The following is a 17841-nucleotide window of genomic DNA, read 5'->3' as shown; positions in this document are numbered from 1 at the left end:
TGGCTTATATAAAAATTTCAATAAAAAGGAAAAAGAAGCCAATCTGTTTGCTCAGACATAAGATCTCACCACACAGAAGAGTTTATACATTACCCAGAGTTGGCTGTTCTTCCAGTCTCCAGGACTGGCATGACATGAGCACGCTAAAGGTCAGGGAAGGCAGTTTATTTATTCCTAATTCCATCACTGACTAAAGTCTCTGTCTGTACTGACAAGCATCTGCAAAATCACTTACTGCTCCCAACATTTTAACTGCTACTGTCACACTGGTCAAAGTGGATCTTCCACCTACTCTGCATGTCTTAGTATCCATTAATGTATGTATATGTTGTCTTCTCCATTAGACTAAAGCTCTTTGAAGGCAAGGGCTATTTTTTTCTTTGTATCCCCCGTAATTAGCATACACCCTACCACAAAGTAAATATTTAATAAATATTTGCTGATTGATTCTAAAAGCAATGTACATTCCTACAAACATAGACCATTAACATTAGTTTCCATTTTAGGCAGAAAGATCTGTCAGATTTCTCTGATGGGCGGTTGTTTTAAAAGTTAGGTTCATAACTTCGAATGGCAAAGCTGAACCGGAAACAACTTGCCATACTGTTTGAAACATCAGGAAGAGAGAAATATTCTGAAAGCATATGCCACCAAAGGGTAATGGCAAAAAATACAATGGTCATGAACTGGCTCCTAGGCATATTCTAGGAGAAGCAGCATAAAGGCTGTAAACAGAGAAATATATGACTGGAAAAAAGATAGACTGGTCAGGTAGCCAAAGCAAGGCACAACCAAAAGAAAGTCAGCCTGCCAATTCCAGTGGCATCTACACCATATCAAAAGAACATAAAAAGAGAGCTCTATTAGATGTAATGGAACCCTAGCAGTGGATTTAGGAGAAGCTGTGGATAACAGTGGCACAACATGGATAGGTATGGATGTGTTGTGCTCTGTATCAGCAGAATGCCAATGATCATCACGTGTCCACATCACTGAAATTCAAATAACATCAGGACTTACTTGTAAGGTTTTGCTTATTTAAGTAACCAATATAATTGTACAGTCTTGGACATGCCACTCAGCCTCTGATTCTATGATTCCATTGAATTTTTAAGAACTAGACTTCATTATAGGTACACCTCACACTATAAGCTAAAAAAAAAAAGTATACTTATAAACAAATGAATTTGGGAGTGATTACTCACACTTCTGAAGTATTCTTTTGAGTTATAAAAGGATTTATTGCAACACTTCACTGAATAGTGAGCCCTCAAGACGACATAAAATGATTCAATTTACAAAGATTCAATGATATACAAGTTTTCAGAAACTTACGTTTTATACTTTATAATGCTAGTATTGGGGAACAGAATACACCCCAAGCTTGTAGCTTAGCCAATAAATTCAAATTCGAAAAATAATGAATGTGGATCACATGCAAGCCACTGTGTTAAGCTCTACACAAAGATAATGATTCTGTTCTCAAGGAAGTGACAACCACCTGAGGGGGAAAAACCATATTTACAAAAAAACATGATACAAAGAAGACCAAGACAAGTACAAAGAAGTGATGGAGGCAAAGTTCTATATTAAATTTGAAGGAAAAAGAGACTCATTTGACCAGAAGGTATGGGCAGGAAGAAAGTTCAGTGAAGACTTCCCAGAGGAGGATTACCTTTGGAGCCTTCAAGGTAAGAAGACAATTCAACAGAACACAGAGTCACAGACTTAAAGCTGGAAGGTCCTTAGCAGCTACCTGATCCAACTCCACCATTTTACAGATGAGGAGACTGATCTCAGAGAGGTTTAGTGACTTTGTCCAGGATTGCACAGAAAGTTAGCATTAGAGGCAGGATTTGAACCTAGGATTCCCTGACTCCAAGTCCAGTACATTATCTACTTTGCCACACTACCTCTCCTAAAAAGATGGAAACAGACAGCTGTTTCTGTGTCAGATTTTCAGAGCACATACAGCAAGATAATTTTTTAAAAAATGTTTTGTTAATGAATTTTTAACCATATTTACTTCCTAAGAATTCCTACCACAATACCCTATGAGAAACAATACAGCACAGTGGACAGAACACTGAACTTGAAGACTGGAAAATTGGTTCAGATCCTGCTTATGATATTTACCAATGGTATGACAAAAGATTTAACCTCAGTTTCTATTTAAAAGTCATCTGTAGCATTTATGTCACAGATAATGTATGTAAAGTGTTTTACAAACTTTACACTGTTGCATATCATCCGTTGTGATCTTTTTCTCCTAATGAATGACAGAAAAGTTAAACAAAACTGACAGATACAATGACTAAAAATGACACAGTAAGTAACATTATCCATCCTTGGTGTTAGTATCTTTTTATAGAGTGGAAAGGAATGTGTTACAACATCAGTCATCTAGAACCAACATTGACTGCAATGAATACAAGTTTTGCTACCTTTTAGTAGTTTGTTTTGTTTTGTTTTTTCATTTATATTTGGTCATTGTGCATTTTCTTCTGGTATTGATTTCTCTACTCTGTGCAGTCCTCCCATACTTTTGGGATTCCTTATATAGTCATTTCTTACAGTGTAAAACCATTCCACTACATTTATATGTAACAATGTGTTTATTTACTCAACCCAAATGATGGGTTCCTACTTTGCCTCCGACTTTTGGCTACTATAAAAAAGGGTTCTATGAATATTTTGGCAGATATATTACCTGTACATAGTTATTTCCTCAAAGAAATTATTTAATCCATGGTATTTATAATTCCATTTAATAGCAAAACAGATAAGAGGGTTCTGTTGTGCTCAGTAGTTTATTACCTGGCAGAAGAGTTCATCTGAAATGTGATTCAAAAGAACAGTTACTGTACTTGTATATAAATACAGGTAACCCAACATGTTAGAATATATTCTAACATTCCTTCTACATTCCATTAAGTAATGCCAACTTACTCTGAGTTTGAATGTTAAAATCATCAACAGAAAATGGTAATGGGAAGTGAATGCAGAGAAAACCAAGATTCAAGAGTAAAAATTCTAAAAATGGTATTGTTAGTCTGACTGCAAAACATCTGGAGTTTTGAGATAAGCAGTAGTGATAAGAATATGATCAGGAGATAGTCTAATATATACTGTACTGGACAGTTTGGCAACTTAATTAGCTTGTCAAGAAAGCTGATCCCTTTTCCAAAAGGGAGATCTCATATTTCCAACTGAATTAAAAGGAAAGACTTGATGATTTAATTATGATGCACGCCAATTCATCCGTGGAAGTTTGGGTTGGATTTCAAGCAATGGAGAGATCCCTGGTTTGGTTTACAATGCATTGACAGTACCAATTTAACATTTAATTATCATGAAGAATTGGATCACAAAGATGATGCCAGGCAGATGGGCAGAATGTATCCCTCAGGTTTGCAAATGGCATACTAGTTGGGAGGAAGGGAACTTGTTTACTTTAGACTGATACTGCATCTCAATTGTCTTGACCTTCCTCAACACATTAACTGTAAAGTGATTAATGAAGTTTGAATAGGAGCTTTGGTTACACCAAAAGACAACTGTACACCTCTTCAGTGTTTTAATTAACAGCTAACACTTCAAATTAGTCTCTAGTTGCCACAGTAATTACCTGTTCCAATGAGTGTATGGGGGAAACATTTTTTATAAGATTTTTTTAGCGTCTAGTTCATTTCTTTTATTAATTCAATTGAACAAACATTTAAACATTTACTACATACATCAGGCGTAGTGCTTGGTAAAGAAGGACCAAAGCAGTCCCTGCCAACAAGGAGCTTGTATTTATAATATGTAAACAGAGAGTTCAATTTAAAATGTATGTGCGTGTATTTACACATACATATACACATAGTAAGTACTAAGTCATTTTGATGGTGGTAGGGAGAACACTAACATCTAGTAGGATCAGAGAAGGAAATGGCTCTAAAGCTGAGCTTTGAAGAGAGATAGAGATTCTAAGAGGCAGAAATGAGGAGAGAGGACATTTCAGGCACAGGGGACACACTGTACAAAGCAGAAGTTCTTATCCAGGGATGCACAGCCTATGGAATGATTTAACAAAGTACCTGAACCTGGATGGGGTGGCGAGGGAAACAACTATATCTTGATTTATGCATTTTATCTTGTATGTTTAAAAACATGATTCTGAGAAAGGGTTCATAGATTCCACCAGATTGCCGAAGGGGTTCAGAACACACAAAAAAGGTTAAGAATGCCTGGTGTAAAGGCAGATGCAATGTCATGTACAGAAAATAGAAAGCAGTACAGTTTGGCTAGAACGAAAAGCTTGTAAGGGAAAATAATGTAAAATTAGTCTAGAAAGAGAGGTTCAAGTTAGCTTGTGAGCCACTCAAGTGGTCTTGGGCAGGGGAGTGTTTTAAGGTTATCTTTTAAATGTCTGTGTAAAGGTTGGACTGGAGAGAGGAAATAATGGGAAAGAGATGAGGACTTGAAGGCAGAGGTGGCACGAGTAAGGAGACAAATGTGAGATGTTATGGATGCAGAATTGGTTAAGACCTGACAACTGACTGAATAGGAATGTCAGAGATTTTTATGAAAAAAGTTCCAGTTTTCAAAATGAAGCATAATATACTGCGTAACTGGAACTGCAATTTCATTGGAAGGAAGAAACAAGCATTTACTATGTGACAGGCACATTTCATCCTCACAATAAGCCTGGAAGGTAGGTGCTATTATCATCCCCATTTTACAAAAGAGGAAACTGAAACAAAAGTTAAGCGACTTGCCCAGGGTCACGTGGCTAATAAGTGTCTGAGACTATACGTGGAATTGGATCCCCCTGACTCCAAGTCTGGGGTTCTATTCAATATACCACCTAGCTGCCTAGTGAGGAACTCCCTAATGAGAAAATTCCCTCTAGCAACTGGCACTTTCTTTATACCAGATGATTTTGTTAAATTAAAAATAAAAATGTTTTAAAAATAAATAAAAAAAATAACAGGTAAGTATTGTATTGTGATAAATCAATGACAGAGTTTAAGCTGGAATTTAAGACACTCTGATGTAGATGAAAATAATGTGCAGACTTACAAGTTTTCATTTTTATCTAAATTTGTACTTTAGGCCTTTGACTCAACAGAAATAAGCATCCTATGATCATCAGAGCAGGAGAAATTTAATTTTTCCTTCTATTTGCATCAATGGTCAGAAAAGATGTTACCTTAAATGTATACATAGACCTTCCCTTAATGTGTGCAGTAACAGACGTCCACATGAAAGAAAGGAGATGATTGTTGAGTACACTCCTGAAGCTCCTATTAGTTCCTAGATTAAACAGATAAACTGCTAATTTCTAACACACTAAAAATAGACTCTCCGCTTTCTTCATTTTCAACTAAAAGCAGAACCTAAAATCAAGAATACCACTGGAAACTCATCTGTGCTTAAGAACATCACTGATTAATCATCCAGAAGATATGACCTTAATTTCACTTTTTCATAAAATGTAAAAATTCCTTCTGGGAACATTCTATCAATGTAAGATCCAACCGGTTGTAGCATAGAGATATATAGGGCCAAAGGAATCCTACTGAAGCAAGATATTAAAAAACATGGAATCAGAAAATTTCATGGCAGGTATTAAAAAATGCAGGGGACCACCTAGAATGTTGGATGTAGTCAATAAATTTGACAACTTTAAGGGAAATCATAGTATCTTAGCGATGACGGCAAATATCTGAAAGAAATGTCTATAATATCCTTTACTTATATCATCCCCCAATGTCTTTTCAGGATATGAAGGGGCCCCGGGTTCTTGAAGGCATGTTCTACCAAGATGGAGTATATATCTTTTATTTGATAAACAGCCTGCTTTAGCATGGCTCACCTCTATGTGGCTGACTACTAGGCCCATGAAACTGGATGGGAAAAAAAATTACATCTTTATTTTCATTAACCTCTAACTGAAATTAGGTTAGAATTTTCTTCATTTATTTAAAAACCAGACACTGAAAAGGGACCTGCAGTTTCACTAGACTGCCAAAAGAATTCATGACACACAAAAAAGTTAAGAATCCTTTGTCTAGAGCATGTAGTCCCATTAACAGGGCATGAAGGCAGCTACTCTCATCTGAAAATCTTTGGATAAATGCAATGATCCACTATGTCTCTATGATGAAGCATAATGACTACCATGAAAGAGATATGATGGACTAGTGGTACAGAATGAGATATTTTTGGACATGGCCAAAGTACGGATTTGTTTCGTTTGATTATACTCATCTGTTACACGGGAGGCTTTCAAAAAAAGTCTGAAAGGAGTACTGGGGGAAAGGGCAGTTAGTTACCATAATGACAAACAGTGTCATGATAAAATCCATGATAAAAAGGAACTGAGGCACAAAGGTGTGAGCATGACCAATTTATTAACTAGACTAGCAACAGTCAATAAATGGGATCCCAACCTGCTCAGTAGTCAAGGATGCATTTGACAATCAGAGCTGCTCTTTAAGGTAGCTGAAAATGTAGAAGGTTATAAAGAATACAAAAACAGTCCAGTGATGCAAATTACATCTGAGACTGTAATTGGTCTAACCCAGAGATGGAGGTTGGGCTATGCTCAGCCTGACTCAGAGAGGAGATTTCTATAATCCAGGACAAGAGGAAAAATAAAGTATCATAGCTAGCTACCATCCCCTGGAAAACTTCATAGTCAGCAAAAGTTCACAGATTAGAATTTGTGTGGCTGAATTTCAGCCCATAAGAATAGGGAAGTTAAACTTATTACAATTTTTACTAAGAGGGTCTATACAATCAAGTCTGAATTTAATTCACAAATATTGATTCTAATTAGATACAATGATTAGATATAATTCCCAATCAATAACAATTTCAATTTCACAATTTCCCCCTTTTATCCTTGAAAGACCCGTCTTTCATGGCTCATTAACTTTGAACTCTCCTATGACCGGCAAGTTGACAAAAACTGGTGGGGGCAGTCCCCTTCACTGAAGAGATCTCACAGAGGAAATGGCACATTAGGAGGTAAGGAGAGGAATGCGCACTAACTTATAACACAGATGATTTCATTTCAAGTACATTTATGATAACATCTTATTAAAACTAAAGGAGATTAGCAATAACTAAACAGTAGTGAGAAGGCATTCAGCAGCACCGTATTTAATGATATGTTAAGGAATTGAACTCACTTTGTAGTGAGGATATGGTTAAAATCAACACCTTAATCTCTTAGGAAAGAGATCTTAGTCAGCAGGGTTGGTGCTAGTGCCACTCTCTATTTGTAAAGATTCTCTTGGTGCAAGAAGGAAACAGATTCAAATTCCTTCCAAGTCTGACATCTACTGAGATCGCTAATCTTTCTGTTTCTGCACGCAATCACAAGGGTTAGGTATTTCTTTAGATGACAAGCCAGGCAGTTGGGCACACCAGTTTTAGTAACTATACAGTCATTATTTATAGCACATGAAAAACAATATTGTTTCTTCCTTGTTTTATAGAAGAAAATCCGACAATCCCCATAAGTGAGAACCCTATAATGATAGCAAGAAGTGTTCCTTTCTTGCAGCCCTTCTAAAGACTTTACAGATATTGCAAATAATGAAGACCTGTAACTCCATTTCCATGAATGATCAGTTGGTAAGGAGGAGGTGGTTGTAGGAGCAGTGATAGGGGGTGTTTCCGGACATGGGTGTTCATAGAAGGGCAGCTGATGTTCTCTTGTGGTGGATGGATTGGAGCTGGGTGGTGGAAGACAAGTGTCTTTTAACATCTCTTTTATCCTTCAGGTGAGACATGTCATTAGGCTGGCATGAATTTTCAGGCAGAGGCATCACTTTGAAAATGGGAAAATCCATGTCATAAGAACAATTGGGTTAAAATTTCTTATGGAGGAATACCATAAAGCAGAATACAAACACAGTGATTAACAACGGATTCTTGTAAATTCATTTGTTAACATAAGAGCAATAGATTGGTTAATAATAGCACAGGCCTCTCCCTGGGCAGCAATCAAAGGCCTAATACTATGTGGTTTTTGAAAGTTATCTGTGTCACTGAATTAACTTCTCTGAAAAGAAGAGATAGCTTTAGATGTCTCAGAAATGGCTTGGGTTGTATCCTGGACAAGTTTTTAATCTCAGAAGAAATGTTTCTGATAGATTTCATTAAATACCCCATTCCAATGGTGGGTAATAAAGACCAAGCCCCACAAACCCCGGCCCTCTGAATATGATGAGGCAGCCCCAGAGTTTGAAGGTTTGTGTTCTTCTGATTTTTTTTTCACTTATGCCACCAGGCTCCTAAGTTTCCAGTAACTTTCTAGTCAGTCTATGGAATAATTAAACACTGACAAAAGTGGGACTACACAAGTGATTCTGCATGTCCTAGACCATCCTGGGGGAAGAGAAGCAAAGGCTACTCTAGAACAAATGAGCTACTCTAGAACAAATGAAGAATTGGCCTGGAGTCACTAGGCCCTATGCTAACTACAGGATAGTTTTTGATTAACTGGAGCAATCTTGACCACTTTAAGTAAGAGTTGTAAAAGTGAATTTTTAGGGGAATCATCAAAGCTATTAAAGGAAAGAGTTTTAGCATGGATAAATGAATTTGCCTTAATGTCAGGAAAAGGAAGAGCAAGGGTACAATTTATCTGGTTTCCTAAATCAAAAGGGGTATTCTCACTCTCATTTCTCCTAATACAAAGAGGAAGTACTGGTAATGGCTGTATTAAGACTGAATGGAGAAATCTCATTTTTATAAATTCCAAATGTTTCATTAGTTTTCAATGTTGCATTGAGTTTAACTGAAATCGGAGCCTCCTTTAAGGGGTTTGATGCTCAAGGGCACTGGAACATTCCATTCTGACTGATCCCAATCAGTCTGGTTAATCTTACAAGCAGCAAAGGTGAAAGGTGCAAACGGTCCTACCAAAGAGAGATTACTTTCTTCAGGTGCTAGTTGACGCATAATTTCAGAGACTTGGGCAGAACTGTTCTGGTGGAGATGATGGCAAACCCAACACCGTGAGGTCCAAAAAATCTGAAGGGATATAGATTTTCATTGGCTAGGTAGGTGGATGATAGAGTTCTTATTTATCCAATCACTAGTGTGAGCAGAGAAGGCAATAGCACTAGAATCACCAGCAGATAGCAGTGAGGAAGTCTACACAAGGGCAGAGCACTAAATAACAAGGTTATTGATAGAAATACCAACACAGAAAGCAATGATTTTTTTTTCATTTTCATCGAAAGAAGAGTTTCCCCAAGGGAGGCTATTTCCTGCTAAAATTACAGGAGATACAAAAGTGGAAGATGAGGGTCTGCTAGAAGTAGTTACTGAAGGTATAGAAATAGGAAACTTACAGGAAGCAGCTGGCTCAATAAAAGCAGAAAAGTCAAACCACCAAGCACTTCCAGCTCTGGGAGATCTGGGGGGCAGGAGTAGGAGATGTAACAGTGGGTCTCTGAGTTATGGGATGACAATCCCTACCTCTAGGATTAGTTCTACAAAGTGGGCAAGGATTCTCAAAAGCTTAACTACTGGAGTAGTAGAGAGCAGTTTCACCTAGTCATGCCTTTGGCCTACGCCTGAAAGAAGAGGAGAGGACTATGGGCAAGAGTGCTAAAATTAAATCAATTTAACAAGGACTAAAATGCTTGTTCTACAAGCCTCTGCTCATCAAACAATGATGTTCTCTGCAGCTTCTCTGAGGCCTCCTCAGTTATAATTATTGTTGGATAACTAGGGTTAAAAGATGGTCTGGGATCCTTTAACTCATCTATTTTAGAGAAGCAGTCATCTCTCTCAAAACCTACCTCCCTCTGCCTTAGAGGAGTGCTTACCTGCTCCTCTCTCAGAGAAGTTCTTCTCACAGTGGGTACAGAGGGTAGTAGGAGTCTGGCTCCAGAGCAGATGACTCTTACTGAGGCTGAGAATCCCACTGCTCAGCTGTTTAGTCTCTTCTTGTAAAAAAAAATACTTATTTACTTTAGTCTTTAATGTTCACTTTCTTAAGTTTTAATTTTTTTCTCTCTCCCCTGCCCCCTTCCCAAGATGGCATTCAATCCAATAGAGGCTCTCCATTTACATTTTCATACTAGTCATGTGGTATACAGGAACTAGAATGTTTGGGAGGAACCATGAGAAAAACAAAACAAGAGAGCAAACAGTCTGCTTCGATCTGCATTCAGACTGCATATTTCTTTGTCTCAATGTGAGTTGTTTTAGGTCCTTGCATTGCTGAGTCTATCCAAGTCAGTCAACACACAGAGTGGCTGTTACTATGTACAATGGTCTCCTGGTTCTGATCACTTCACTCAGCATCAGGTCACACAAATCTTCCCAGGTTTTTCTGAAATCCGCCTACTCATCTTTTCTTGTAGCACAATAGTATTCCATTACCTTCATGTACCACAACTTGTTCTGCTTAGTTCTTGCTGCAGCAGTTACAGACCTCCAAAAGTATGAGACTGAGGATGATGACCAATAATCGTCCGGGGACCCATAGAGGAAAAACACAGTTCATCTATTTCCCCTGGGAAGGACAAAGTTGGGGGTGGACACTGAGGTCATAGGAACTAGAACTGTCATATCTTCTAAGGAGGACTGGTTTGCATAACTTTTCCCAGAAAATGATGATGAGTCAGTACTAGAGGTATCTAGAAATTCTGTAGTGAGGGTAGAAGACTGAGATGGAGACCTGAGGAAGGAAGGTCTATGGCCAGCTGTACAGGCAAGGCCACATTTTGGTACAGATTCTGGCCAGTAGAACCAATCACTGGGATGGTATATATCATAAAACTAAGGATCATAAGGCCTACTATACATAACAAGATAAAGGCAATCCATACTCCAAGATGCGCTTTTGGTTTTCCACTTTCTGAGGGACTAACTTTCTACTTGAGAAAGCAACAGGTATTATTAGTAAGATTAGACAAAGTAAAAGGTATATCACGTATTGGAGGAAGGGGTGGTTTTCACATGAGTGCAGCCAGAACAGTCAGCAGCACTTGGAAGGGGCCTTCTCAAGTGTGGTGAGTTCCTCTGGTCTGCTGGAAATTTTTGATGTAAACTTCATCTCCAAGGTTGAAGTCACATGAGCTGGTCCCTCTAAAGCAGCCAGCTTTGTGGTTTTTTCTACTTAATTGTTGTTTTGGGAAACAGGCTCAGTGCTACTGGTGTGTGTAAAGTTATGGCAAGGGCCTTAGGTAGGGGAATGGCAGACAGAAAATTTTTGATGAATTCTGCATTAGCAATAATCTTACTGGAGCAGATGAGGAAATCTCACTGTAGCCAGAGCATTCTGAGGGCATGGCAGACTCAAAGGCACACTGGGAATCTACGTAGATAACTGCACTTTTACTGTTGGCAAGGCAACATGTCTGAGTCAGAGCTACCCATTCCACAGCTTGAGCATTAGACTGCATGGCAATGAGGCTGCCCAAAGGGCCTCATGGTCAGAAACCACGTCTGCACTAGTATAGTGAGTACCATCTCTTATAAAATAAAAACCAGGAGTAAGACAGACCATAGTTCAGATTTGGGAGAGAAGTATTGGAAAGGTCATAGAGGGGATGTTCAACTAAGTCCACTACAGAAGCACACTTATGCAAGGGTTCATTAGAGATAGGCAGATCAGAAAAGAGAGCTGCACAACTGAGAAGAATCACATTTTTCTGCCCTAGTAACATCACTTCATATATTGCCAATGTTTGATCTGAAAAAGCCTAAGTTTGAAGGCAAAACAAGAGGGCTTCAACTTCCTGGGGGCACTGCACTGCTAAGGAGGTTCCCAGGACTAAATCACAAGCCTTTGCTATCAGAAGTGTAGTCGTGACTATGGCTCTTAGACAGGGCAGGATGCCCATAGTCACAGAATTCAATCGAGCTGAGGAATAGGGTGCTGGATGCAAAGAAGGCTTGGGTCAGGACTCTGGAGGCCACCCCTCTTCATTTGGAGACAAAAAGCATGAAAGTCTACTGTAATCCAGGAGTGCTGGTGCTGATAGTAGGGCTTTCTTTGGGTCAGCAAAGGCAGTGAGGTGCTCAGACTCAAGTTATAAAGGTTCTGGAACTGAGCCATTACCTAGAGGTAAGAGGTTTGGTAATCTCACCAAATGACAGAATCTATTGCCCATAGTATCCAGCAGCTTCCAGAAAAGTTTGTAACTACTTCTTAGTCTCTGGGACAGACAGCTGCTGGAGAGCCTGAACATGCTTCAGAGAAACGGAATGAGTGACAGCAGACAAAATGAAACCAAACTATTTTACTTAAGGGAAGCAGCATTGTACCTTTGATTTAAAGACTGTGGCCTCTCTGATAAAGAAAATGGCAGCTATCTTCTTGGCAGATGTCAACAGTGAGTGCTGCTAACAGAAGATCACCACAATACTGGACCCAAGTGGAAACCTTGAAGGTAACAGAAACTAAATCCTGTTGCAACATCTAAGAAAACAAGGAGGACCTCTCTACATACACTTGAGGCAGATTAGGGCAGGTCCACTGAGTATTCTTTCAGGTGGAGGCAAACAGGTTTTGTGAGTCTGGGTGAATGGGGATGCTACATAAAGCTGAGCACAAATGTATCACTCTAAAACAGGCAGCTTCACAAGAATAGAAGAAACAATAGTGGCAGGTTAGACACTACAGGACGTCTGGGTACAAAATAAGCATTAAAGCACAAGGGTCCTGCACAAAGCACTAACAGGTTTACCCTTGGGCGCATCTTAACAGGCAAAACAGAACACATGCAAGGCACAATAATACCTTGTTTTCTAAGAGAATCACTGATATACAAAATTCCTTCATAGCTTCCCAGGACAAAGGGTACTGAGGTATGGATAATGAGGACCTCCTTTTGGAAGTGATAATAATAGGGAAAGCAGATTTTAAGAGTCCCACACCAGAAGATGAATTGACCCATAAGGGAGTCAGTAATATCTAGTAGAATACTGGGGGCTTTCTCTTGGACAGTACGAGACAATGCAGGGAGCAATGGGAGAATCTCCTCCTCACCATCATCAGTAAGATTTATCATTACAGGAAACAAGGATGATAAGAGTCATCTGGGAGAGGGAAAGAAAAAGTTACCAGAAAGACCTGAAATGGTAGTCCTTAATTTGCATAAAAGATCTCATCCATGCTCCAGGCATTAACGGAAAAGAATTTTGTACTCAAAGAGAGTCTACGGTGACTGTGGAGACAGAAGGAGCACATCTTGGAGTTCTCCTTCAATTCCAATAACCCTCTGAAACCCAGTACAAATACATCCAGGACTCCTTTTGTTTTTTTCTTGGAACCAAGTTAGTGGCACCATGATCTTATATACCAGGTATCATCAATTTTGAGAGTGACACAGGATTCACCATTGTGGGGAGAGGCAAAGAATAGGATGACTTGGGGCAAGGACATTTAATTCAGGGAAAACAAAACTCTCACCAGAGTCCAGTCTTTATCTCTCCCCTGTACCATGCCAAAGATTTACCTTGAGATCTCAAACCACTGTGGTTTTGAAAATGTGATCCTGTAAAACCTCCTTCATTCTTATTTTGTAAATCATGTTTTCTCTCCATTCCTTCTCTCTTAGGGTACCCCCTTTTATATGTGTTTCTTTTTTAGGCTTTTCCTTGAGATTTTTCTCCACTTTGTCCTTTCCTTCATAAACATACTGGACAATGGCTTTAAGTTCATTCATAGTTTTCTCATGCCACCCATGGCAATTGTTATGGAAGTAATTAGGAATTTCTGGCACTGAATAGTTAACAAAGGCAGAATTAAGGATTCTTGCATGATTTGGGATTATTGGGTTTAATCTTTTTGTTTGTTTTTATTTAGTATTTTATTTTCCCCAATTACATGTAAAAATAACTTTTAACATCTGTTTTAAAAATTTTGAGTGTATTAGTCTAATCTTGCATATCAATTAGAGCCTTTACAAAACCTTATTGTAAAAATGGTTGGGGGTTTCATTTTCCTCCTAAACTGTCTTTTGAAATTTACTCCAGTTATCAGGACATATTGCACATACCTCCCTTCCCCCAAGCAATGTTTCTCTGGCTTGTCAGTCTAGTGTAGTTAGGTGGATTATTGGGGCTCTAGTGCGGGTCCTGTAATGGCCAATTAGGGGGATCTCCTGGCCCAGCAGGAGTTGCTGCTGGAGACAGCCTGTTTGCAGCCTCCAATATGGTAGTCTTTTCTCCAGGAGAGCATAAAGTTTTCTTTAAATCCATTATATCTCCCCAAGTCAGGTTATGACCTCTGAAGATGGCCTGCAATTGGGTTATAACAGCAACTGAACCTTCACCAAATTTAGGGTAACTTTCTTCCACACAGATGATACCTAACAGGAAATAGATTCCCTGCAGTTTGATCACAAGTTAGCCTTTCTTGAAGATGAAAAAGGCCATTAGGCCTCCCCAAGTTTCAGTGGAGATTAAGTCTCCTGTAGCAGAGGAATAAGTTTGAGAAGCAGACAGAGGAGGGGTAGAGGTAGAAGGGACAGAAGCTGGTACGGGATAGAGAGAAGAAGCCTCTTTTTGTGGCTGTGAGCATAGTTTGTCATTCAGGAATGCCCAGCAGAACTAATATTTCATTTGGTACGGGTAAGAATCTTCAACAGTCACTCCTAATTTCTGCAAGGTGCAATAATCAAAGGTGCCATAAATAGACCAAAGTAGTGTGGAAATGAAAATGAAAATTCACTATCTCATTGATTATTCCACTCTAAGTATAAGTATGGCTTAATCTTTGTACTTATTCTCGCTCATTCTGCGAGTTAAGACCTCTTAATGTTGCAACTTCAGTTGCCAACTCCATCCTTGTTGCTATAGATGACTGCTTCTCCAAGACAGAGGACTTAGACTTGGAGAATCTCAGATCACCTGACTTATTATTCGCCATTTGTTGCAGCTCATTGTTTATCTGAAGAACAAATTGATGGACACATGCAAAGGAAGGACCTAGACACAGGACAATGTGACATTTCAGCTCTTCTTGTACTGGTTTAATTTGGTTTTATCCACTGTTCTTTCTACAGAGTGTCATCCATAGAACCAACTGGACCAAACACATCTCCCTTGCTCGCTGGGTAGTAATTACAATCATGAATTTCACCACCCTTCCCTTATCTGGAGAACAAACTCCTCTACCAGAGATTGTGGTAGTTTTAGTGATGAGTAAAAGATCTGACACTCAGAAATCTACTACCACAATTGATGGTCTCTCTAACCATAACCACACCAGAAATGTGTGGTGGCATAATCCCAAGGCCTCCTCTCCTTTCTGCTTTTTATTCTTTTGAGGATCACATAATAGCTTTAATCTCATGATAATTTGATCAATAATAATGCTATTATGTGCATTACTCTGGAACTATTAGACCTCATGGGTCCTGGGTTTATCATCATATTCACCAGAACAATCCTAACCCATGGATACCTATTCCTGTTCAGACATCCAAAATCGTGCCAAAGCTACAAGCTGAAGGGAGTAATTTCTCTTTAACAGGGCCACATGACTCTTTTGTTTTTGCTAGCTGTAAGACAAACCTGATCAAATGAGATCAATTAATTCAGTACAGAACAATGTTATCAATTCAACCCCTTAGGCAAATCCAAGTGAAATTCAATTTAACATCAGAAATTAATGAGACCTCAAGGACTTAGAAAAACCAGGATTCCCCACACCACCCGCAAACATTGCCAAAGTTTCCTCTGTGTTCAAAAGAGCACAAGTCAGTCTACTAACATAAAGTAGGAGATAAAGTAAATTGTAATCTCACTCTTCCAATTACTGTATCAACAAGGCAAACATCCATCTGTGCTACAACTTTGCTCTTTAATAACTTTGAGGGTCCATGTGGAATCTTCTCTCTTACGACCCTTACCTACAATAGTCAATGTCTTTTGGGAAAGTCACAAACCATCCCAGAACTACCACTAACTTTTTCCTCTTTTCAATCCAGAATGGCATGGAATGTGTGGATTGTCTATTTGATTCCTCCCTGTGTCTGTCTTTAATCATTCTACAGGCTTACTTGAAAGAAAACTACTAGAAATCTGGTGGCATGGTGGCATACTCAACAAAATGAAATGTAAAAAACTGGGCACAACAGCCTGGCCACAGAGAGTTTTGCAGACCCTAATCCCACATTTGGGCATGGCCAGAGTGTTTTAGTCGATAAGAAATATAATGATATTGAAAGGCCAGCTCAAGACACATCTTAACCTAAGCCATCTCTGAAACACACAGGGCCATCTTCTTTCTTCAGATAAAGGGACATTCCATTGCAGAAATGGTTTTACAGAACTGCATGGTACTGGATCTTCAGACTGCTGCCTATAGAGAGGTCTATGCTATTATTAATCAATCTTGTTCTCCCATTAACAAGTCAGGAGAAATTGTGGCTGACATTCACAAGCTCCAGGGAATTATGAATGACAGTCAGCAAATTGTAATGCAAATGCATGGTGCAGGGGGTACTAATGCCTTGTGGTAGGATCCTTTCCTTAAATCTTTTTTTGGTTTCAAGAGGGAGGTATTTTTCCAGCACAGTTAAATGGAGCCTTTTGATGTGTGGTCTCATCACTGCTATCCCTTGTTTTATTCATTGCTTCTATGGGCTTATGTTTAAACCTGTGCTCCAACTTAATTCCAAGGAAAATTATGGCTGTTCAACTGGATTACTAAAGATTATAATTGTATTCTTTTTCATAGTGTCTCTGCATAAGAAGTATAATCTAACTATCATTATATATAAATAAATTTTATTATAAATATATCAATTATTATATATAATCATTACATATCAATAGATAAGTTGCTGATTCTAAGACAAACACCATCAAATGGAAACAATCAACTTGGTACAGACCAATGTTATCAATTCAATCCCTTAGGCAAATCCAAGTGAAATTCAATTTGACATCAGAAATTAATGAGAGGAAGGGTGGAGTCAAGATGGGGGAGTAAAAGTAGGGACTTCCTTGAGCTCTTCCACAAAGCCCTCTAAATACCTGTAAAAAAAAAGGACTGTAAAATTCTAGAGCAACAGAACCCACAAAATGACAGAGTGAAACAAACCCCCCACCAAAGACAGCCTGGAAAGTGGACAAGAAGAGCTCTCAGCACAGGGCAGGGAGCAGAGCTCAGTCTGACGTGGGTCACAGCAGCTCAGATGTGCTGGAGGAGGCCTCAGCTGATTGAATCATTGGCAGCTATGGCAGTTTCCAAACTTCTCAATCCACAAACACCAAAAAGGTCAGTGGGAAAACATTTTTGGGACCTGGTTCCAAAGCTATGAGTCCACAGATGGTGAAGGATCGAACAGCTAACATAAAATCCCTGAAGCCTGGGACAGTACATTTACCCCAACCCCCAGCCCCACTGGAAACAGAGTCCTACACTGACAAAAAGTTAGAAAGTCAAGTGTTTGGCTGGGAAGATGAGTCGATATCATAAAAGCACTCAGACTACAGAATCTTACTTTGATGACAAGGAAGATCAGGGTGTGCAACCAGAGGAGGACAGCAGAGTCAAAGCTCCTACATCACAAGGCTCCAAAAGGAATAGGAATTGGCTGCAGGCCACAGAGGAGCTCAAAAAGAATTCTGAAAATCAAGTAAGAGAAGTGGAGGAAAAATTGGGAAGAGAAATGAGAATGATGCAAGAAAATCATGAAAAACAAGTCAACAGCTTGCTAAAGGGCACTCCAAAAAATACTGAAGAAAATAACACCTTAAAAAATAGACTAATCCAAATAAGCCCAAAAAGTCAATAAGAAGAATGTCTTAAAAAGCAGAATGGGCCAAATGGAAAAGGAGGTCCAAAAACTCACTGCAGAAAGT

The 17841-nt window shown here is 39.0% G+C and overlaps 1 protein-coding gene across 8 annotated transcripts in view; it reads right to left on the bottom strand.

Annotated features, from left to right (window-relative positions):
- MAP2K5 (mitogen-activated protein kinase kinase 5) overlaps window positions 1–17841 on the bottom strand; it is a 291463-nt gene that overhangs the window by 169310 nt on the left and 104312 nt on the right. The gene's annotated exons all lie outside the window — the stretch shown is intronic.

Source organism: Notamacropus eugenii, chromosome 1 (assembly GCF_028372415.1).
Source record: "Notamacropus eugenii isolate mMacEug1 chromosome 1, mMacEug1.pri_v2, whole genome shotgun sequence".
NCBI classification, from domain to species: domain Eukaryota; kingdom Metazoa; phylum Chordata; class Mammalia; order Diprotodontia; family Macropodidae; genus Notamacropus; species Notamacropus eugenii.
This window is presented reverse-complemented; position numbering and strand designations above follow the sequence as displayed.